The sequence below is a fragment of the Notolepis coatsorum genome (genome assembly GCF_963971535.1).
Source record: "Notolepis coatsorum genome assembly, chromosome: 6".
NCBI lineage: Eukaryota > Metazoa > Chordata > Actinopteri > Aulopiformes > Paralepididae > Notolepis > Notolepis coatsorum.
In genome coordinates, this window is record NC_140170.1 from 156,740,901 (window position 1) to 156,764,713 (window position 23,813).

General features: G+C 41.6%; 1 protein-coding gene across 4 annotated transcripts in view; it reads right to left on the reverse strand.

Moving 5' to 3' along the window:
* ptpra (protein tyrosine phosphatase receptor type A) overlaps window positions 1-6,129 on the reverse strand; it is a 96,851-nt gene extending 90,722 nt beyond the window's left edge. For all 4 annotated transcript variants that reach the window (XM_084317692.1, XM_084317691.1, XM_084317690.1 and 1 more), the window contains exon 1: window positions 5,794-6,129. The gene's annotated coding sequence lies outside the window, so the exon portion shown is untranslated. The remainder of the gene's footprint in view (window positions 1-5,793) is intronic.
* Between the last annotated feature and the right edge of the window lie 17,684 nt (window positions 6,130-23,813).

The following is a 23,813-nucleotide window of genomic DNA, read 5'->3' on the forward strand; positions in this document are numbered from 1 at the left end:
CAGGGCTCATGGCAGCACCCAGAAACTCAGAAAGAGAGAAGCCCTCATGGGAAAATGGGAGGGGCCAAGTAGGTGGATGTCGTGTGATTGGTCCAAACGTGCCAATCACAGATAACCCTTTAGCAGTTAGAATCTGGCCTGGATGACTCCCCCATAGGGTTGGGTACCGAACTCAGTACTTTTAAGGGTACTACCGAGTACCGACCGAATTACATCGGGACTACAGAGTACCGATCAATCGGTCGGTACCACATTTTGGTACCTTTACATGTTTGGTATAAAGTACAAGAGTGTAATATACTGGCGGCTGGGTGGCACAGCGGTCTAAGCGCTCGTCACCAACGCGAGAGACACCGGTATCGAATCCGGCTGTCAGCGTTGCCTCCGGCTTGGGCCAGCCGTCATACTGACTCAATTGGCAGAGTCAGCGGGAGGAGAGTCGATGGGTGGTAATCTGGTCGTTGTAAACAGCGACTCCTACAGGTCGGTCAGGGCGCCTGCACAGCAAGGACAGGAGATGGCGAGGGTAGTGTGAGCCTCCCACACGTTACACCTCGCCAATGAGAGTACACGCTGGCAGGTGAAAAGATGTGGCTGGCTGACTCTGCATGTATCGGAGGGGACATGCGATAGTATCTATCAACCCTCCCTATGACCGACCAGTGGGGGGCACATGCGAGCAACGATCAAGACAGGGGAGGGAGGGGGGAATTGGCACGACTAAATTGGGATGGGAGAAAAACACAGAAAAAGGAGGAGAAAAAGTGGATAAAAAAATATACTAGTGTAATATACTAGACAAGAGGGAGCCTTTTCCACAAATATATATATTACTGTCCCATCTCTTGGGTCTTTAGAAAGACCAGACGAGGTCAGAGGATTTTGATAGTATATTTAGTTTACTGAGGATGGCCAGATAATGTTGATATTTAAAAACAATACATGATCATGTGATTTATTTTGTGTGGTGTGTTACAACAATGAATAACAAAATGTTCTAAATAAATAACAATGTTGAAATTGAGAAGTTGGGATTTGTTTTTCTTTACAACTAAAATGTTAAAGAATATTTGTTACAGCGAGAGTTAAGTGCCAGAGAAAATGTACCGTTGGGTACCGATACTGAATTCTGGTACAGGTACCGGTAGTTCAAATATGAACGGTACGGTACCCACCCCTACTTCCCCAACTCGCTCTTTTTCTGCTGAGATGATGGAAGCTATGGAGAAACCTATAATTAACTACCTGGCTGAATGAAAGGATGCACCTTCTCAACCAAAGTCTTATAGTTAATGTCAAACACCCAAAAGGTGGACACACACACACACACGGCAGTGTTCAGAGAAGCACTCTTACAAATGTGACTCGCTATTGGAAGGAGAACGACGACATTCTAACAACAATGTTAATATTTCTCTATTTGTAATATTTGTTGAATGACATAAAAAAATTTATACAGTATATATCACATTCCAAGGTTAAATCACTGGAATTAAGCCATTGTTAAGTGTTACAAACTAGATTATATTCTGATTTCATCAACAACACGTACACATTATGAAATCCGACCTAGACCATTATTTTAGTGAATCATGATGCAAACAGCCATCAATCAACAAATCTGACAAAACATCATGTAAATGAGTCATTGAGCAAAATACAAGCAAAATGTGTCCATTTTATAAGCACACACACAGCACAGAGTCCACTAATCTCAATTTCTCCTATTTACTATTTTGACCACTTTTCGGCTCGCTGGCCTTCATCAGAGCATGGAAGAAAATGGAGATCATCTGGTGGTTGGCAGGTGATTGGTTCAAAGGGTCACACTGTGATACAGTTTTCTTAGCAGTATGACAATGAATATAAACAGGAGAAATTGTGGATAGCTTAACAGCTCTCACTGTGAATGCCAGTCGCCTAACAGATACAGTACACTGATGTTTTAATGCAGTCATGAATCGCTTATTGTGGAATGTTAACGTGATAAGTATAATTAAATTTTTTTCAGCTTCAGACATCTAATTTGATTTGTTATAAGTGTTTTAAGTCACCCTCTCTGAGCACAGCTAACTCTCAGTAGGCTGAGGGGGCGTGGCCTTCTGTCCACTAGACACTATAGATGCTTGATAAGACGATAATGCTGATGCTGAGGACCAGGACTAGATGTGACTGATGGGCCAATCAGAGTAACCCGTGTGTATGCAATATTTCAGAGGAAACAGATTGGATATGTGAAATGGCTTGATTCTGTTGATGTCCAGTGGGATAGACATCAAAGGGCTTTAGTCATACATTTCACAACAACAATTTTGGATAAAGTTACATCAACATACCTTCTGTTGGGGAAAAAATGCAATGAGATTGAAAAACAAGCTTTTCATTGTGCCGAATCTTCTCACTGTGGTTATAGCTCATGTGACGCATTATATGTTTCCAGATTTTGAAACTTGCTCAGAGGAAGCAACTCGTAATGAACTCTCATGACAAGAAAATATGAATGCTGTTCTAGGATCACTACACACACAGGTCACAAGACCATCGGAAAACATATAACTTCAGTGGTGAATTGCCTCAAATAAGCTTTCAAACGTGACTTTTTAATAATACAGGCCCAGTGGTGCAAGGTAAATGGTGCATTTATATAGCACAGTTTAGCGCTTTACCATTTTTGCTCCTCACATTTTACCCATTCACTCACACATTCACACCGATGGCGGAGGCAACCATGCAAGCTGCCAACCTGCTCATCAAGAGCAATTACGGGTTAAGTGTCTTGCTCAAGGACACATCGACACGTTGCCCGGGAGGAGTGGGGAATCAAACCAGGAACCTTTAAGGGAACCAAATCTTCCGATTACCAGACGACCGCTCTTCCTCCTGTCCTGTCTGTCGCTCCCACCCGCCACACGGGATATCTAATTCTTTAAAGAGGGAAATCATTCCAATTCCAATTCCACAACATCCATTGAAACTAAAGTAATCACCACAATCGCTCCATCTGCCCCCTTGTGTTGAAGAAGATAAGAGTTACTAAAAGATCTGATGCAGTTATATAGTTCCGCTATCTATTACTTATCTCGTACAAAGTAACGATCCATTCCTATCCTTGCTTGATTTGTGTTTTGTTTGTCCTGTTTATTTTGTGATCTTGTATGTTGGTTTACTTATTTTGTAATGTCATTTCTCAGTTGATTTTGTTGTTATAGACTGTTTCGATGTCCAATGTTTTTTTTGCGTTATTATTATTATTATATATATATATATATATATATTTTTTTTTTTTTTTGAAAATGTACATACGTTGTATTGTGTTAGGAGCCCCTCGAAAACGAGATGCTACATCTCAAGGGGTTATTCCGAATAAAGAATTTCAATATATATATATATCCTACGTAGTGGTGGGAGGAAGCAGCGTGATTTATCAGGATCGTTCAGTTAGGCATTTGATTTGGAGTCGAGTCACTGCGCCAGTCGTTCCTTTCCTGTATTGATAAATTAATGGATTTTTTTTCCCCCACCCTCTAACACTTGCCAATTGTGTTAGTATGAACGACCGGCCAGCCGGTAGCAACGCCGAGAGCTGGGCTCGAACCCAGCGTCTCCTGCGTTAGAGGCGAGCGCCTTGCCCACTGCGCCAATCAGCCGCACGAAATTTATGGAAATTTGACTGAATAATGAGTCATCCTGTGTGTCGCCCATCTCGCATGAGTGTGTTGATCTGCATGACAAATAAAGACTTCTTCTAATCCTCTAAACATTGCTATTCACCGCAGCAGACACAGAAGTACAGTGCTCTTCCACTGTGAAATACTTAGGCCTGCAGGTGGAAACAAAAACATGCCTCCCACCTGCCCCACCCAAAGAGCCGGCACACAATATTGTGTCAGTTACCCGGGATTGTGAAACGTTCCCAACGAGTGCGGGTAGTTTCAAACCATCCGACTCATGTACACACACTACAGAAACTAGGCCAATCTTGAAAAGGGGAACGACGCGAGAGCCACTCCCGCTACGCTACCAAATCCCCTTCAGATCCCAGCGACAAAAATAGCTCTCCCCTTGTTCTCGAGACAGGTCTGAGAAGAAGACCTGAGAGAGAGAGAGAGAGAGAGAGAGAGAGAGAGAGAGAGAGAGAGAGAGAGAGAGAGAGGCTAAGAAGGTAGCAGTGCCGCCTCTCCGCTCATCTCGCCCGCTGGTGTGATCAAACCAGATCACACTGTCCAGCCCTTTCGCAAACGGTAGAACCGCTGGAAACGGCTTCCGGCCTGGACCCTCCCATCACTTTGGCAGAGGCGCCGGAGGCTTGACAGCTTTTCAGGGAGGAGCAGGTGACGAGTCTGAACTTGACTAGAGGTGTGGAGGTCAAGGTAGGCCTGCTGGCATTGCCGGGTCGGTCTACATCGGAGGAAGAGGCAGATCATGTAGGAGGAGTGGCGCTTTGCGTTTTGGACGGTCAAAACGTGACAAGCGAAGCTCGGCGAAGGATAAAGTGTGGACTAGAGTGGCATGGGGGGGCACGTGCAGAGGCGGTGGCTCAGACACGATGAGTCAAGCGGGCCGCGGGACATGGCAGAAGTCCCCTCTTCGATGCTTCTTTCTATGACACGCCATGCAGAGCCCCCCCTCCCCCTGTACAGACATATTTGTGGTGCCACAGAACAACATCTCAGACTGACCAACCACAAACTGATAAAAAACATGTTATGTCCTTGTTGTGGGCACTTCTTTCTACAAATCAGATCTGCATCCCTTGCTCACCCTGGGCCAGCTACCACCACCACATAACCTAAAGGTCTGTGACAAACACTGCCATGTTTCGCTCCATCAAAACCTTCAGAATCACTTGGTTGAATGATTCTTATCACAAGTTTGTTCGTTCTGCCTATTATATTTGACCTGAAAAGAATAATAACTAATTACTGCCATTTATTAAAAGGGAATCACCATTTACTTGAATGTCAATCAAACAATCAGTCATAGGCAGACATCGGAAGTAGCCTACCTCCTAAAACAGATCTGCACAAGCAGTAGCCTTAGCCTACAGTACTGTACAAAACATAAAAAGGTCAATCACAACATAAAACCCAGATAGAAGACGAGAACTTTTGGAACGGTTCTAATAGGGTACGAAAACAGTTTCGTGTCAGGAACAGCCCCGAGGGGGAAAGCAGCGTCTGCTGGTATTTGACGGGACACGGTTGTTCCTGTGTGCTGCTCTATAGGTCGCACGAAGCCCCCTTTGCTCCTCCGCCCACCCCGGGGTCGCTCCCCACCCTCTCGAAACATGTAACAACAAAGCGTCGATCAATAACGTGTACTTTCCAGCGAGGCGGAACACATTGGACCTCGCTTTTGTTCCACTCTCATATCGTTACGACGTCCGCGCTGAGCGGAACACTCTCGGTTCTAACCCTCCGGACTCGGTGGGTCTAAACGCGGTCCGGACTCTTCCCCATATCCCCCCCTTCCTCCTGAGCCCCCCTCGCCAAATGTTCCCTCCCTGCCTCCGAGCTACTTCTGAGTGAAATGTTCCCGTCGCTTCAAACATTACAGCGCACTCTCCCATGACACAAGGGGGGGGTTACAACAAGTCAAACACATAGTCCCGTTTCCCGGCCAACATATCCCCTTTGTAACCGGGTGTAATATAACCCAACATGGGCTCAAACGTGCGGGACAAAAAGTGCTTGTTTAGGTGACACGGCGTCACGCCGAGAGGAAACACGCTATATAGCGATATTATTGTAACAAGTGTGATAGAGAGGCTTGCCGCAACGAAAACAAACTCACCGTGACTCCAGTGTCGCGCAGGAAAACCCCGACAGATTTACTAATCCGGTGCAATTAGCCCCCTTTTCTCGCTTTTCCACGTTTTCAACCCCGGCCCCTGGCTGTCTCCACACCCCAGGAACCGAGTGTGCGCGGGGTGGGGGGGCCTGGGTGATAGGAATGATCTGGGACACACAGCCAATTTTGGAGAGGCAACAGTTCGCAGTCCGTGTGTTTATTAAAACAGCAGGCCGGACCGGTCCCACAAAATCCCGTAATCTCGCCCCGAGGATTCTCCCCCTGTGAATTGGCGCTTCTTCGTTTTCCTGTAAACACGAGGGACGCAAATCCCACCGTTTATCCCACTGTATCCGGGCGCGTCGGCTGGCTGTTCTAGTCCGCCATGTTGTGTGTCTGCGTAAGAGAAATGGGAAGCGAGCACCACATTCCCAGGCCAGGCCCCTTCTCCAGTCTCTCCCCTCGACAGTCCGCCACGACATCTGCTGGTCGTGGAGAAGTTTTAGTCGAAGAAGTCTGCGTTCTGCTAGGAGTTGTCTTTGGGGCCTGGCCCCCAGACATGAAAATGGTGTCTCTAGATAATGCAATTGTAAATGTTAAAAAACCAAATCTAAATGGTATGCAATGAAAATCAACGAATAGGCCTACATATTGTTGCCCAATGTGCTTATTATCAGTGGAAGGAAAAGTATCCAAGAAAATGTTTAGAAACGGGAATATGACCAAAACACGAATATATTCAAGATGATCTGGCCTCTATTTGTAAAAGTGAGCGTGAACAACGTGAATTCTCCCAACGCTGTAAACCAGAGAGGCCTGGCTCTGGGGGTGGCGATATGACTGTATGGCCGGATGGGCAGCACTCCCAAGAAACAGGCAACAAAATAGGCCGCAGACAGTAGGTGAAAAATCAATGGAATAGATTGCTTTAAACAGAATGTACATTTGTAATCAAGGCTGGTGATACACTGGACAACTTGTTGAGCAAGAGAGTGACTCAACACGGTTACAATATACATTCTATCATATTTTACCCTGTACCCATTCTGCAATCTGTTAATAAAGTTTTCATTCATTCATTCATTCATTCTCACTTCATTTTCTGTTGGCAAGCACATTGATTGATTGATTGAAAACGTTATTAACAGATTGCAGAATGGTTACAGTACAGATCAATACACACAATTGCTGGGGGATGCAGACCAGAGAAATACTTTTGTCTTGTTTACATCAGGGTCCCCCATTTTCAATTCATAATGACATTTATGACATACACTACAATATATATCATGACATTTATGACATACATGACAGCCTACATGTATACAGTATTGTTACATTTGTGACATACAAGATTATGCAAATATACAGTACTGTTAAACAGAGATCCTAACAGAAACTATTTATATAGACTATATACAACATACATCGTACGAGGGGGAGGAAACTACAGTGGGAGGGGGGGTTTGGACATTTACGGGGGCCATACAGATATATATCATGACATTTCTGACATACATGACATACAGGTATTCAGTACTGTTACATTTGTGACATACAAGATATGCAAATATACAGTACTGTTAAACAGAGATCCTAACAGAAACTATATACATACGAGGGGGAGGAAACTGTACATTGGGAGTTTTTTGTTGTTGTACATTTATAGGGCCAGTTTCGAATTGCAGCCTCCCGTGGGTGCTCTTTGAGAGAGGTTTTGAAGGTGGGTAGTGATTACATTTTTTTTTACGGCTGTGGGTAGGGCGTTCCACATTGATGTGGTGTAACGGAGGTCCGTGAGTATATCCACAGTCACAGAAACAGGTATGCTGAGAAGTGACTGTGGCAGTAAGCGGGCTGCGAGTTAAACTCACTTCCTCATAACAGGGTTAATAGACGCATAGGTACGGTACCCAGAGGTGAATTCACTTCTTAGTGCAGCGGTCTATGTCGTCGCCCGCGGAGCGGGAGTCCCCAGTTCGACTCTCCCTCGGGACATCAGCATTTAATACACAACGCAGAGGAGTCCGATACGATCTGTCACAGTGGCATAATTGCGAAACGTGTTTAGACCCTTGTTTGTGCCGAATCTGGGTTGAACATGATTTGTGGAACTCCCTCTGGTGTTGTGGTCGTGGTATTCACTGGCCTTTGGGATGTATTTCGACATGTACATGGGTACCTTCGTGGTGTAGTGTATCTTGTAGACCAGGCCCATTGCAAGTTGCTGTACTCTGTTGTCTACTCTAAGCCATCCTAGGTTGTCAAAGTGGGCAGGGGTGAGGTGGGTTTTAGGAGTAAGGTCAAGCAGTAGTCTGACCAGTTTGTTTTGTGATGTTTGTAATCTTGTTTTAGTGCCTTTGAGGTGCTTTGTTACCATGAGGTGCAAGCATAGTCGTAGTACACTTGAATGAGTGCTCCTGCTAGAGTCTTCAGGGTATTCTTGTTTACCAGAGAGGAGATCTGGTACAAGAATCTTGTTCGTTGGTTGACTTTTTTTTATTACATGCCATTTTGTCACAGGAAAGATTTGACTCTAGGATGGAACCTACTAGGTATTGATAGATTTATATCTAATATTTCCAAAAAAAATTCTATCTAAAACTAACTCTTCTATCTAAAACTCCTCTGGTCCCTAATATGGGTCCTGGCCAGGGGCGGAGCTAGGGGGTGGCTACCTGGGCTCAAGCCCCGGATGTATTCTGAAAAGCCCCGAATCTATTTTAAAAAAAATAATTTTTTTTTTTTTTTTTTTTTTTTTTTTTTTTTACAATTCATCATTGTTACATGAAAATATGTTTGCACCAGATTTAGCAGAAGCTAATTTCCATCTGTGGTCTATCCAGCTGCTAACTGTATTTGAGTGAGTTAAGTCTTGGTGTTATGGTAGACTCAGACCTAAGCTTTAAATCACAATCAACAAGTTGACAAAAACTTAATTCTTCCACCTTAGAAACATAGCTAAAGTACGGCCATTTATAAATCAAAAGGACGCTGAAAACCAGATCCATGCCTTTATCTCAAGCCAACTCGACTACTGTAATGCACTCCTTACCGGCCTCCCGAAAAAATACGATGATAACTATTTTATTGCAATGCACTATTGCATTATTTTATTCTATTTTACTAACTATTTTATTGCACTGCACTATTTTACTTTGTATCAGTGAATCATAGACGCCTGGCCATAAGAGCATTCGGAGCATCTCTGCTCTCCCACTATTGAACTTGGGGGAGCAAAGGTATGATCTTGCTCCACCACTTTTTGATTATATGAAAAATATGATATATCCCCCCCCAATATATAAATCTAACCATAACTACGTTATGGTTAACTGAGTTTTATAGTGAAAAGAGCAGCTTTATTGGTCAAGATTGAAGGCTCTATATTGCAGGAAATTGCACGTACAGGTTCATTAAATTCAAAAAAAATCTGTCGTGGAGGGGGTCGTGTCTGACCCCCTCCTACCCACCCCTTGCCTGCAAAAAAAAATTAAAAATTTTAATTAAAATAAAAAAAATCTGGGCTAAGCCCCGGATCTCCTACAATCCTAAATCCGCCCCTGGTCCTGGCCCGGGACCAGGTTACAAATAGATCTGACCACTGAGAGCTTGTAGACCCTTCCATTCCCTAAAAAATACATAGGAACATACAGTTTAGATTTGTCACATAGATTTGCCCAATAGATTGCTCGATAATATATCATGGTTAATTAATATCTTACATAGAACCAGAGAAGCATGCAATATATTTGTTTTATTCTCCCTAATTAAAAGGTTACAGTCTGCCTGGTCAGACTTCCAGATCAGGCAGTTTAAGAATAGACCGACTGGCCTGCAGGTTGGTCACACTTGCTGACTTGGCACTAAGCAGAGAGCCAGGACATTATGTTGTTATCTAAATCCAATCCCTATGTTATTATCTAAATAGCCTATCCAATCTCAATCAAATTAACACTTAGACCTGATAGATAGAATCAATCTCAAACTCCGCTACTCAATATTACAATAACCTTTATTACAAGAACCCTCTAGTACAAAATCATCCCTTTTCTGCCATTATATTTAATCTCTGACTCAGCAGAAAGTCACTAAAGTGCTAGACCAGCCGGCACTTCCTCGAATATCACAAGGGTGAACCATGCCTTTAATGATCAGACCTGTCACACCATCTGTTACCAAACCTCTATCTGGTAGGACGAACTGCTAATATATACTAGGAGGACACAAGACTTGTGCACTCATTCTGATATCCTGCTTCTCGTCGTAGAGCTTGCTATTATCATTGAGTCCAGATCGATCTGTTTGTACTTTTTCATGCAACCTTCAGAACCCAGTAAACAACCATATTTTCTTGCTAGCAAAGCAACTTCTGTCTTCGTGTCCACTTCTTTGATCCGAGTCTCTGCCATTAAAGAACCCAGATCCTGATTTCTGACCCTTTCAGTATGTAATTTCATCTTTCCTTGTGACAATATTGTCACCCACTGTAACAGAGAAGCCATTGGTTTTGCTGAGTTTGTTATTTGATCCGAAGAGAATGGACTCTGTTTTACCCAGGTGTAATGATAGTTTGTTATCAGCGAGCCAGGTGCAGATTCTGCCGAGTTCTGAGCTGAGGGTTTTTTCAACCTGCAACTCATTCATGTCAGAGACCAGCAGGGCTGAGTCGTCCGCGAACAGGAACAAGTTGCAGTCACAAGCTGACGACATGTAATTTGCATAAATTAGGAACCATCGCCCTATCATGTTGCCCCAAAGGTTTTCTGGTGTATTGCCGTCCCATCATGGACTCCCATGCAGGTACACCTGGTTGACAACAGTGATGAGGCAACTTCGTGGACAATGTTTGTCCCTGTGTATCACTGCCTTATAAACTCTGACTCCATCTACACCCTAGGCTCTGCTACCCATACTGTACGACTCTGAACTCTGTTGCCTATACTGAATTTATACCTACCTAGTGCTTTCACTGTCTACCCATATACTCTGTAGCATGTCCAACAGTACTGTAATTTTTTTTAAATTTGATGTGTACATGCTGATACATCATGTCATACAAGTAATATTCATACTTGTGTGGTGTACACGTTTTGGTTACTCACCCAATATGTGTGTGTGTCTGGTGAACCCACAACATTATTGGGATTTTAAAACAATAAAGACATAACCATTTATGTAAAAATACTTAACATATGTTAACTGTTATCACAATTACAACCAATATAGACAGCATAAACAGTATGGTTAATATTAGCCATTTATCTCTGCTAGATCACATTTATAAATACAAGTGCTATTTGTTTTGTGTGATAAAAAATGTAAAACAAGGTGGGGGCAGACAGTGAAGGTACACAGTGAACCTTTTTGCTTCATATTTACCATGTTTACTTGTTTTCACCTACAATTTCCACACGTTCGGGTCCAGTGTATAGTGCAAACTGTGCACCCAATGAAAACGTGTTATTTTATATGCTCTTCACAGAAAATGAGCCAAGCCCAACAAGTCTCACTTCTCTTAGTAAACATTGAAATCAGGTCCCTCCCAGTCCACCGACCTGGGTGATGGTGAAGCTCCGGTGGCAAATCCTGCACTCCTCCTTTTGGGGATCGTCTGAAACAGATCTCAGCCATGTATATTTCTTCTCCCAGTCTCTGTTGTATGAGCAAAGCCTTTTTTTCTTAGGAGTTGCCTCCATTTTCTCGTTTTGTTTAGCTTAACTTTGATAGTTTTCGGCTGTCTTTCTTCTCCACTTCACTGATTGCCACTGTCTACATAAAACACGCGTCATCCCTATGCCATAAATGTCATGATGTCATGTATGTTGTGTATGTCATAAATGTCACTATGAATTGAAAATGGGGGACCCGTCTTTCTCTGGTCTGCATCCCCTTAACAATTGTGTGTATTGAACCGTACTGTATTGTACCCATTCTGCAATTTGTTAAATAAAGTTTTCATTCATTCATTCACGTTAGCTAGAATTAGTTTAGCTGGTTAGCCCAGTTAATCTTCTGAATCACTTTAACATTACTCGAATCAATAACGTTGTCTACGTTAGCAAAAACACTTTGGATGCCAGCGACGCGTTTTGTCGTTAGTTCATGCCGCCAGTTGAGTGCCGGCAACGCTATATAGCGTTTGTTTGTCGTATTTTTTATTTATTTGCGATTTGAATTCATATTTCATCAATCGAGCCTCACGCTAGTGTTGCAGAGTCTCTCTGAGCTCAATTGGGAAGATACCGCCCCCTATCGTCTCTCCCAGTTTCCTCATTTTACTTTTCCGTCAAGCCAACTGAAGAGACCAAGTGATCGCCGGCCCTCAGAACAGCGTGGATTATGTATTTCCAGCACCCAACGCTGAATCAATAAACGCGATCGATATTTGGAATGGCGATCAGGAATTGGAATAATCTTTTTGGATAACATCTGATCTGAGGTAAGGAATCTATTTTACCAGTCTTGGGATAATCAGAGCTTTTTTCACAGATACCGGTATATCAACGTGTCCCATATGTGTGTGTGTGTGTGTGTGTGCAATCAGGAAATGAGAGAATATACTTTTCAGATCGCTTCTATAGCGTGCATAAGTACACATATACTATCGATAATCTAGCGTTTATTTGAAAACTATTCATAAATAGGCCGAAAAATGACAACGTTTTTGTGTATGCCAGAATATTCCAGTAAATGCCGTTTATCACGGAATCTATATATTTTCCTGAAAAACGAGGGCTTTTCAAAATGGTATAAAACGGAAATGAACCGATTAAAAAAACAATCCGTTTCGACAATGTTGACTGCAAACAAGTCATTGATAAGCGACGGACAGATTAGACACATAGCCATAATTTAAAACAGAGATTATGCGTTCACAACGCTATCATTGAAGTGGGTGCTGTTAACCACGTTTTACCATGTTCACCAGTGGTAATCAAAGTGTTAATGCTGTGCTAGCTACATTAGTAAAGTCAAATAAAACGTTAAAACGGGAAACACTTTAGCTAACTGGCAAACTTGCCTCGACATGTTTCTTCAAATTCGATGGAGAATTTTTTAAGGCAGAGATGTCCATGGGATCGGAGGAGGGAACCAAAGGAGACACTTCATTTGATAAGAATCAGTGTTGACTGCGGCCAAAGAGAACATTTTATGTAGATAGGGCCATGCCATGGATGCTCGTCTTGTCCGTCCTCTTCATCCTCATTGTGGCCATCTTCTATGGCTTGTCACTCTGACTGTCTATTCTTCTAAACGCTAGGTGTTTACTCAAAGATCCCCGCTTTCTAGTCTTGCACAAGGACCAATCAGCATGGGTGTGGGCGGGTTCATTTTCCATTGTTGGGGATTTGATTGGCTGTTTACCTGGATTAATAACGTTAACATTGATGTACATGAAAGACAGTGCTGGGACTTCCGGTTTGAGATGTTCGGGTAGACGGCCATTGTAAAGAGCTCCCGGTCAAAGAACAACGAAAAAAGAAGTTAAAATATCTAAAACAAAATAAAAGTGACAATTCAAGGATATAAGAGAAAAGGAAGGATGAACACGAGAAAAAGCGAAAGAAAAGCGACCCCAGAAGAGATACAAGCATCGAAGGAAAGTTATCGACACGAGGAGGTGACGCAGGAGGTAATTCAAGCTAGCATGACACAAGCCGACAGAGCAGAGGTGCCCACTTGGGTAGTGGAGCCACAAGCTAGCATACAGACTAGCATCCAAGGTAACACGCAGAACATCCAGAACAATATCGACAATATCTATGTTCCCCGCTTTGATTGATTAATAGATTGAAAATTGTATTAATTTTTATTATTTTATTAATTATTAATGTCCGCCTTGTTTCGAACGGTTAAGCTTAGGCCCTCTTTCGAACTGGTTAAGGTTAGAGTTTGGAATCAGGGCTGGTGGTCTAAAATGTTCAATCAATCAATCAATCAAAGCGGGGAACATAGAACCCGGGGAACATAGGACCCGGGGAACATAGACATGCTCCCGCTCGAATAACAAAACATGTTGAGAGAAAAGCTAACGGACTTGGAGGGGAGGTCAAGGAGAAATAATATACGAATATGGGGACTGAGAGAAGGGATAGAAGGAGACTCGATGACCAAATATGTAGACAACCTAATTCGAGAAGAATTGGAAATGTCAGACCTCGACGAGATAGGGATTCAAAGGGCACACAGGGCCCTAGCCCCGAAGCCACAGATAAACAGACCACAGAGAGCAGTTATAGTTAATTTCTTGAAATTCGAAGTCAAAGAAAACATTCTCAGAGCAGCCTGGCAGACGAAGATGGAGGTGGAGGGGCAGAGGATAACCTTCGATCATGACTATTCAACAGAGGTGGCTGTAAAACGTCGGAGCTATGTTCAGATAAAAAAGACTTTGAAAGAGAAAGGAATCAGATTTCAATCACCAATGACCACGCTGAAGGTCCATTGGAAAGAAGGCATCAAGGTGTACAACGACGTGCGGGAAGCGACGAGGGACATGAACCGGAGAGGATGGAAGGTGCCGGGAGGAGAAGAAGAGACCGACGCTGATGCAGAGGTTGGAGAAGGCGAGACCAGGGTCGAGGGACGAGGACGAGGCGAGGAGGACGGGAAGGTGAAGGAGATCTGAACCGATTCAAAGCGGATCAACTGAGAAGAACGACGAAAAGACACGGGGAAGGGGAGCAGAGAGGAGACGAGAGGGGACACGGTGATCCAAGGAAGGATAAGTACAATACACATTAGACTGGCATACATGTGACACACACAATACAAGTAAATGTAAACATGAAAATGACTTATGCAATGAGAAGATGGTAAAGTACATACGAGATAATTATACCAAAAGTTATAAAAAAGGACATGGAGATTCAAGAGATATATTGAGACGGACATGAAATAACCACAGGATTACACGTGACACATAATACAAATAGACGGGAACATGAAAGTGACTAATGCAGAGCTTTTGACCGGGAGCTCGGAGGTCGCACACAGAACAAGTTGGACATGTATAGTGCGCATATTTTAGCCACTAGGGGGAGCCCTCTCACTAGGAGAGCCACTACTCCCCACCCGCCAGCGGGGGAAAGAGGGATACGACTGAGACCTTCTACTACCATGGAAGTACCAAGTGTTAATGTTGATGTTAATGTTTATTATGGTTATATGTATGTAAATCAGACAGGGATAGCAGAGGCTACAACCACAAATATTATTTTATGTGACATGGGTAGAATGGGAGAACAGTTGGAAAATAAATATGACACAAGTTAAGGGTATCAAAATGATGTCGTTGAATGTTAATGGTATGAATAGTCCGATCAAAAGGAGTAAGGTGATGACGAAACTTAAGAAAGAAGAGGCACAGGTTATCTTCTTACAAGAAACACATCTAATATCACAAGAACATGAAAAGCTGAAGAGATTCGGGTATGATAATTTGTTTTATAGTTCTTTTAAACAGAACCTTAGAAGAGGAGTAGCTATACTAATTAAGAACACAGTGAAGTTTGAAATGATCAGGGAAATAAGGGATAAAGAGGGGAGATATGTAATGGTCAAGGGGAAAATGGAAGGTCAAATGGTAACACTAGTGAATGTGTATGCTCCACCAGAAAGTGAGAAATATCTATTTGAAACAATCTTTGATATCATAGCGATGGAAGGGGAAGGGGTCCTAATCTGTACAGGTGATTTTAATGTAGTACTGAACTATGACATAGACACGACAAGCACAAAGAAATGGAGGACAAACATTAGCAAATATATGAATATACAAATGGCAGAATTAGGAATCATGGATATATGGAGAGAAATGCACACACTAGATAGAGAATACACACATTATTCACATCCACACACAATGTATTCAAGGATAGACTATTTTCTCATGACAACAGGGGACAGATACAGGGTAGAAGACTGCAGGATAGGGGTAACGGACATATCAGACCATAGCGCAATATATCTGACAGTGAATCTTAAAAGTAGGCAGAGAAATACAGTTTGGAGACTGAACGTAGGACTATTAAATAACAAAGGTTTGGTTAACGAAGTAAAAGGAGCCATAATTAGATACAGAGAAGAAAATGATAATGGAGAGGTAGACCCAAACATTTTATGGGATGCACTAAAGGTAGTAATACGTGGAAAATTGATAGCAAAGGCGGCATTACTCAAGAAGGCCAGAATAGAGACATACCAGAACTTGATAAAGAAACTGAAAGAATTAGAGAAAGAACACCAAAGCTCAAAGAACCAAAATACACTTAAAGGAAGTTAGAGGAAAGATAAACAAATAACTGCTGACAGAAATAGAGAGGAAAGCTAGATACATGAAACAGACATACTATGAAGGAAGACCGAGAGCGACCAGACTTTTAGCTAGACGAATCAGAACACAACAAAAACTGAACACAATACACACAATAAGGGACACGAACACAAACAAAATACTAAGAGAACCAGCTGAAATAGAGAAGACATTTGAAGAATACTATAAGAAACTATACACACAACCGATAGCGGCAGGAGAAGAGGAGATAGAGAATTCTTTTGAAAAATTAGAGCTACCATCGATAGGGAAGGAACAGAACGAAATATTAAACGCAGCGATTACAGAACAGGAAGTGGGGAATGCGATCAGTAAAGCAAAGAACAGTAAGTCACCGGGTAGCGACGGATTCCCCTCTGAATTCTACAAAACTTTTAGACAAGAACTGAGCCCCATATTAGAAGCAGCATTCAGACACACGATGAAAGAAGGCACAATGCCACCTTCATGGAAAGAAGCCATAATTACTACAATTCCAAAAGAAGGGAAAGATAGAGAACTATGTAGCAGTTTCAGACCAGTGTCCATACTTAATGTAGATTACAAGATGTATACATCAATAATATCCAAAAGATTTGAGACATTTATGACAGATATTATAGACGAAGACCAGACCGGATTCATTAAAGGAAGACAGACACAGGATAACATAAGGAAGACAGTGCAGATAGTAGAGGAGATACAAAAGGAAGGAGGAAGTGCAGTATTAGTTATCCTAGATGCAGAAAAAGCATTCGACAGTGTAAGCTGGATATTTCTATATAAAGTATTGGAGAAATTTGGATTAGACAAAAACGCTATGAAAACAATTAGGGCATTATATAGAGAACTGACGGCAAGGATTAAGGTAAATGGCAGTCTGACGGACAGGATTAAACTAGAGAGAGCTACCAGACAGGGTTGTTGTCTTTCGCCGACGCTCTTCAATGTATTCATCGAACCACTGGCTCAACTAATTAGACAGACCAAAGACATCAAAGGGGTGGAGATAAGGGGAACAGAACATAAATTGGGACTGTTCGCCGACGACGTGATAGTATATATGAGACAACCAGACACAAGATTTCCGACACTGATGGATTTACTGACAGAATATGGATATTACTCAGGGTATAGACTCAACGTGACGAAGACACAGACTTTAGCACTGAACTACACTCCAACGATAGAGATCAAAGAAAAATACAAAATTAAATGGGACATGGACAGGATCAAGTACTTAGGGGTGAACATTACAAGAGGGGTGGAGGGGTTATACGAGGCAAACTATACACAGATTAATCCGAAAATCAAGAGAGACCTAGAAAGATGGACAGTAATGCCCCTAGATTTCAGCCCAAGGATCGAAATCATTAAGATGAACATATTACCAAGGTTATTATACCTATTTCAGTCTTTACCTATATTAATACCACAAAAACAATTCAGGGAATGGGATAGACATATCAAGATTCATCTGGGGGGGGGGGGGGGAGACCAAGGATCAGATATGTGACTCTACAACTACCAAAGGAGAAAGGAGGAATGGCAGTACCCAGTTTAGAAGGCTATTACTATGCAGCACAGCTTAGGACAGTAGCATGCTGGTGCAATGTGAATTATGAAGCCAAATGGAATGATATAGAAACCAAAAGAGAGGGATTCAAAGTGCAGGCACTAATAGGAAATAGGGAGCTGTTCAGAAGACAGGAACAACTACTAGACCCAATTACCAAATTCACTATAAACATATGGAACACAATAGTAAAGAAATACAAGCTAGAAAAAAAAACCAAGATACTGAGATGGATAACACACAACAACAAATTCAAACCTGGGCCCCGTTCCATGTACCGGGATAACCGAGTTAGCCGGATAACTTTAGCTGGATAACTGGGTTAGCCTGACTTTCCGATTTCATGTACCTGGATTTCCCAAATCACCATGACAACATATCCAAAAGTTTGAGCCTGCTCGAAAGCAGAGTTCAAGTTCAAGTTAGCCTGAACTATCGCCACGCCCCCGCAAAGAAGTGACAGCCCGTTTCCTGAAACTATTCCCACAGTCTACGATCTGCATTATACCATTCTGAATTACGTTTTTGTGCTCCATTCTTCCAGAGGGGGCTTTTGAAATGTAAAATAGACCCAAAATGCTGATATTAAATTCACTTTGTCCTAAATAATGCACGTTATATATACCGTGGCGACGGTGGCGCTCGCTCGTGCGATGTACACATGATGTGGTTATTTTAATTGTAACTGGGATTAAGATGTCTGATGAGATGCGCTGTTTGACGGATTTGAGAAATTGAATGAGCCGTTGACGTCACATTAATGAATGAGGATAAAGAGATAAACTTCATTCAAAACAACGGATATTCTAAACACGGGTCTCTCGTTCATTAATGTATAAACAATGAATTTATCCCATCTGGCCCAGTGGCCCAGCGGTAGTGCTCATGCCTGCCAATTCAGCGACCGGGGTTCAAATCCCCGTGTTTCCAATATGATTTTTTTGAATATAATATTAATGATTATACGCCAAAGTAGCCTGGTTTTAAGTTAAAATATTATAAATCTACATGCATTGAGGATGTCATTCTTTATATAGCTCTCAACGTGCACCAAATTGAATTATTCCTATATTGCAAAAAGAAGGAAAAGACTAGGGCCTTGAACCCCGGTCGTCCGTGTGAAAGTCAAAAGAAGAACCCGTTACACCACAGAGAAGATAAGTAAAAGATTGACTATACATCAATCAATGGGTAAGAGAGCCGTATCGTAATTCTGTATAACAGTTAACTAATAATTTTCGCTAGCAAGATCTCATTTGATTATTCAATCCAGCAGGCAAGTTTAAAGAAATATAATCTGATTGATTGAGGTAATGAGGGACTTAGAATTAGCCTATAGATAACGCATTTAACTTGTCGGCGAGGCGATTGAGCCTATTGCAATCTGTCAATAAAGTCTTAAATCAATTAATCAATCAATGCCGTTGAGAATCAGGGTCTCTGCCATCGATACGTGCTGGCTTTCCACCTAAAACGGGAGCGCGCATCTAGCCTGACTTGAGCCTGCCTCTCAAGTCTGGCTTGAGTTAACGAGACTGAATCCTCCTTTGTGAAACAGGAAAATCCCGGCTTTGAACATCGGGTTAACTGAAGCTGGATAATGGACATGTTGATCGACTTAGTTGAACCACGTACATGAAACAGGGCCCAGGGATAGACGACCATTATTTTATATTTCATACGTTTACATTGTTTGTCTTGTTTTTAACTCCACTGACACTTTTGCCAAGATCATTGTTTTAATCTTGACTGTTCTGTTTCTATGCCCTGTAAGGTGACCTTGGGTGTTTTGAAAGGTGCCTCCAAATAAAATGTATTATTATTATTATTATTATTATTATTATTATTATTATTATTATTATTATTATTATTATTATTATTATTATTATTATTATTATTATTATTATTATTATTATTATTATTATTATGGGTTCAAAAGATGGGAACGGGGGGGGGGGTAACAGCAATATACAATGATAGGAGGGGAGATGCAGACTCTACAAAAATTTAAAGAAAGATTCGGACTAGAGAATAGAGACCACTTTAGATATTTACAGATTAGAGATTACTATAACAAAGAAATAAAACAAGACAGAGACAAAGAACAGAATGGGATAATTAAGATAATGGTAAAATCATATGAAGGAAGGAAGGGGAGGGTTATATCAGCACTATATATCAGGCAATAATGGACTGTAAGGAAATTACAACCTTGTATATAAAAGAAAAGTGGGAGAAAGAATTAGAAATAGAGATAACAGAGGAGGAATGGTATAATACATGTAAGATACAACAATCAACCACAGGATCAAGGATATGGGGGGAGTTTGGGTGTAAAAACATAATTAGATTCTTTATAACACCAGAAATACAGGGTATTACACGCCAACACAAAAGCCATGTTGGAGAAAATGTGGGCAAGAAGTAGCGAACCACACACACATATTCTGGGAATGTCAGAAAATAAGAAACTATTGGGAAGAGATAGGAGAGTAGGAGAATAAATGAAATAGTAGGATATGAAATACCCCAGACAGGTCTAGTACTATACCTAGGGAACTTGTCACAGAAAGACATTCAGGGAGAAGACAAATATTTGATTAAGATACTATTAGTAGCAGCCAAGAAAGCATTGACTAAACTGTGGTACAGGGTAGAAGCACCGACGAAGGAACAGAGGGGATACAGGAAATGGAGAGAATCACACATATGCTGAGGCTGCAAGAGGAGAAATTTTAGTCAAAATGGGAAAAGTGGGAGGAATATAGGAAGAAAAGGAACGACATCACAGAAGGATGAAAAGGAAACAAGAAAATAAATTGAAATGTAAATAAACAATGTAAAAATAGAATGGACCGAAGGACCCATGTCACCCTTTTTTCTTTTCTCATTTTTGTCTATTTGTTTTTTATTTCTTTTTGATATTATGTCTTTACAGTTTTGTATGTTGAAGTGTATTGTCTTGTTGTTTCAAAACTGAAAATAAAAATTTGTGTTTAAAAAAAAAAATAACGTTAATGTTAGTTCGGCCAGATAAACAATTCAAATATATTACTAATTAAAATGGTTGGACCTGCTAGATTTGTACTTTGTAGGTCTGCACTTTAAATGTAAGGAGTAAAAAGTATGTTTAAAAAAAAAAAAAAAAGTTAACACAACCTGGCAAACTTCAAAAGAGCCGTACAAGGGACCAGTGTTCATTCGACACTCCCTTCGCGTACAGCTCTGCCTTGCGCTCAGTGCTTAAGGCGACCGACCAAGCCGGTCGGGCGGCAGCCGGATTCGATCCCACTGTCTCTGCAGTGGTAGACGGACGCTTAGTCCGCTGCGCTACATTGTGGACTTCAATGTACTCTCATCTCTGGAAGATCCCTATGAGAGCTCTCACTGTTACCATCACCTGCTTAGCCTACAGCCTGACTACATCACAGGTTCAAGTCTGTCTCCTGGCTTTGATTGGTCAAGCATGCTCACAAAAAGACTGGACTGGACGTAATGCATTATGCGTTACCGACACTATAACGGGCTCACCTGAGTGGTGGTGATGGTGTGTGCTTTGTTCATCTTGAACATCTTTATGTCCAAGATCAACTGACTGTGTTGATGTCCTTTACTGTGGCAGAGACCTATGGTCAACACTACCCAGTCTGCATGTGATATTATGAACGAGAAAGTGTGCTGCCGCTTCAAAAACATTTAAGGTACAATCTGTAATCCAAAAACACAAGAAACATTCAAAACCTGCAGTGGTTACTTCCTGGTATTTTGGCATACATTTATGGTAAGTCTAGCACACAATAAAGCAGGGGTAGGCAACTCTAGGCACGCGTGCCTGCGGGGGCATTTGCATAGGCACAGGAGGCAGCAGTAAAAAAAAAAAAAAAAAAAAATTTGCTTTAAAATATTATAGTGAAATATTTTGCACTATTGTCGCATTTATCTTGTTGAAATCCTCCCACAGGTTCTTTTTACTACCACATATTTAATTGAGACCCTTTATTTGTTTATTATTTCAATTTAGCTGGAAATACATTGCTACATCATTCACTAACATTTGCAGAGCCTTATAACAAAAACATTATTACGGTCACCATTGTGACCAGTGGGATTAATCAACAAATGTTATTATTTATTTTTCTATTTCATTGAACATTGCACATGTTAAAAGCCATTTTTTTTACTCAAAATGTGAGTATTACCAAGTCAACTTGTGTTCTTAAAACAATGACAATAAACATAGTTTTATTAGGTTGAAATAATGTGGTTGTGTACTTATTTTTCTGTTAACTTATTATGGATTGAAAACTGAAAACCTTAATGCGCAGTAACTGAACTCAATATTTTTAAGTTCTGGTAACATATTATTATATTTTTTTTTACAGTGTAGTCTTGCGATCAATCAAAACTTATTTACACGATATACCTCACATTCACATCCTGGTGTTCTCCATTAGGCCTGTAGGTGGAGCTATGACAGCACACGTACAGTACACAAACCGATGGTGTGTGATGTGTCCAAAAATGAATGGGCAAATGTGAGTGAAATGGTCGCACTGTATGCAGCTGTTTGTCTGCATTGCATCCCCGACCCCCCCCCCCCAACTCAGATTTAGGGTTGATACAACTATCATAATAATATTGTTAATAATAACAATAATGATGTAATAATGTAAAAATTATCATTAAAAATACCTGATTATGAGAAAAAAAGATTACGATGCATGGAATATTGTTGAGGCACACTAGTTACAACTATATTTCAAACAGGCACTCCATGTCAAAAAGGTTGCTGACCCCTGCAATAAAGGATTCAACAAGTTTTTCAAATTATGACTCAACACTCAGAATTTTCTCCAATGTATGACATGACTGTGTACCCTAATTTTGTCTACAGTCTGCTTTTGGTGCACTGTGGAGTATGCTTCAAGTGCTTTTAATACAAACTGAAAGCTAGTGTCCCCATAGCTTAGTATGGCTAACTAGCAGGAGCTGGGAAGCACAGTAAGGTTAAGCGGACTCTCCCTTTAGAGGGGAACGTCACCCATTGTAAGAGTTCACATGTTCTCCCCCAGGACAGTTCAGTCAGTATTTGTGAACACACAACCTCTATCTTCCAAAGCTATAAATCAGTGTGAACCCCCCAATCGGTGATGTAACTGGGATGTACTGTGTACATCCAAATGAGGTTTACATACTAGCCTGGCTAGAAGGCCTGAACCAGAATTAAAACCTCATAAATGGTAAATAGAGCATTTATATAGCTCTTTACAATTTTGTTCCTCATACATGATACAGGCAACCATGCAAGGTACCAACCTGCTCATCAGGAGCAATTAGGGGTTAAGTATCTTGCTCAAGGACACTTCGGGAATCTTCTGACTACCAGACAACCGCTCTACCTCCTGAGCCAGTCACCCTTCATGTGAATATTGAAATATTAACTTTTTTTTTAATCTTTTTCTCCGCCTGATTTTCTATTTTTCTCCCCATCCCAATTTAGTCATTATGCCAATTCCCCCCCTCCCCTACCTGGTTGCGCATGTTCCTCCTACTGGTCGGTACAAGGGAACCCTGAAGTCCACCACATGCTTCCTCCGACACATGTGGAGACAGCCAGTGGCTATTTTTTCACCTGGCAGCGAGGACTCTCATTGGTGAAGCGTAACGCGTGGGAGGTCACGCTGCCTTCACCATTTCCTGCCTTTCGCTGAGCAGGCGCCCAGTGGCATCGCTGTCCACAACACCAGATTACCACCCACGACTTCCCTCCCCCCTAACTCAGCCAAACGAGTTAGTATGACGACCGGCCAAAGCCGCAGGGCAATGCTGACTCCGGGAGTCGAGACCGCAGCCTCTTGCATTGGTGACGAGCGCAATCTCCGCTACGCCACCCGACCGCCTGAAATATTAACTTTGATGATGTGCAGATATCTACTGTCAGCGGCTCTTGTATAGAGAGAGTCACGGAGTATAAATATCTTGGCTTGTCGAGACATTTACATTTAAGTTCCATGTGAACAATCTTGCCTCTAAACTGCGAGAGAAAACTTTTTCCTGTACAGAAACGGATCCAATTTTCCTCTATTTAGTAGAAAAAGAATAGTTGAATCAGTCTTATCAGTTTTGGAT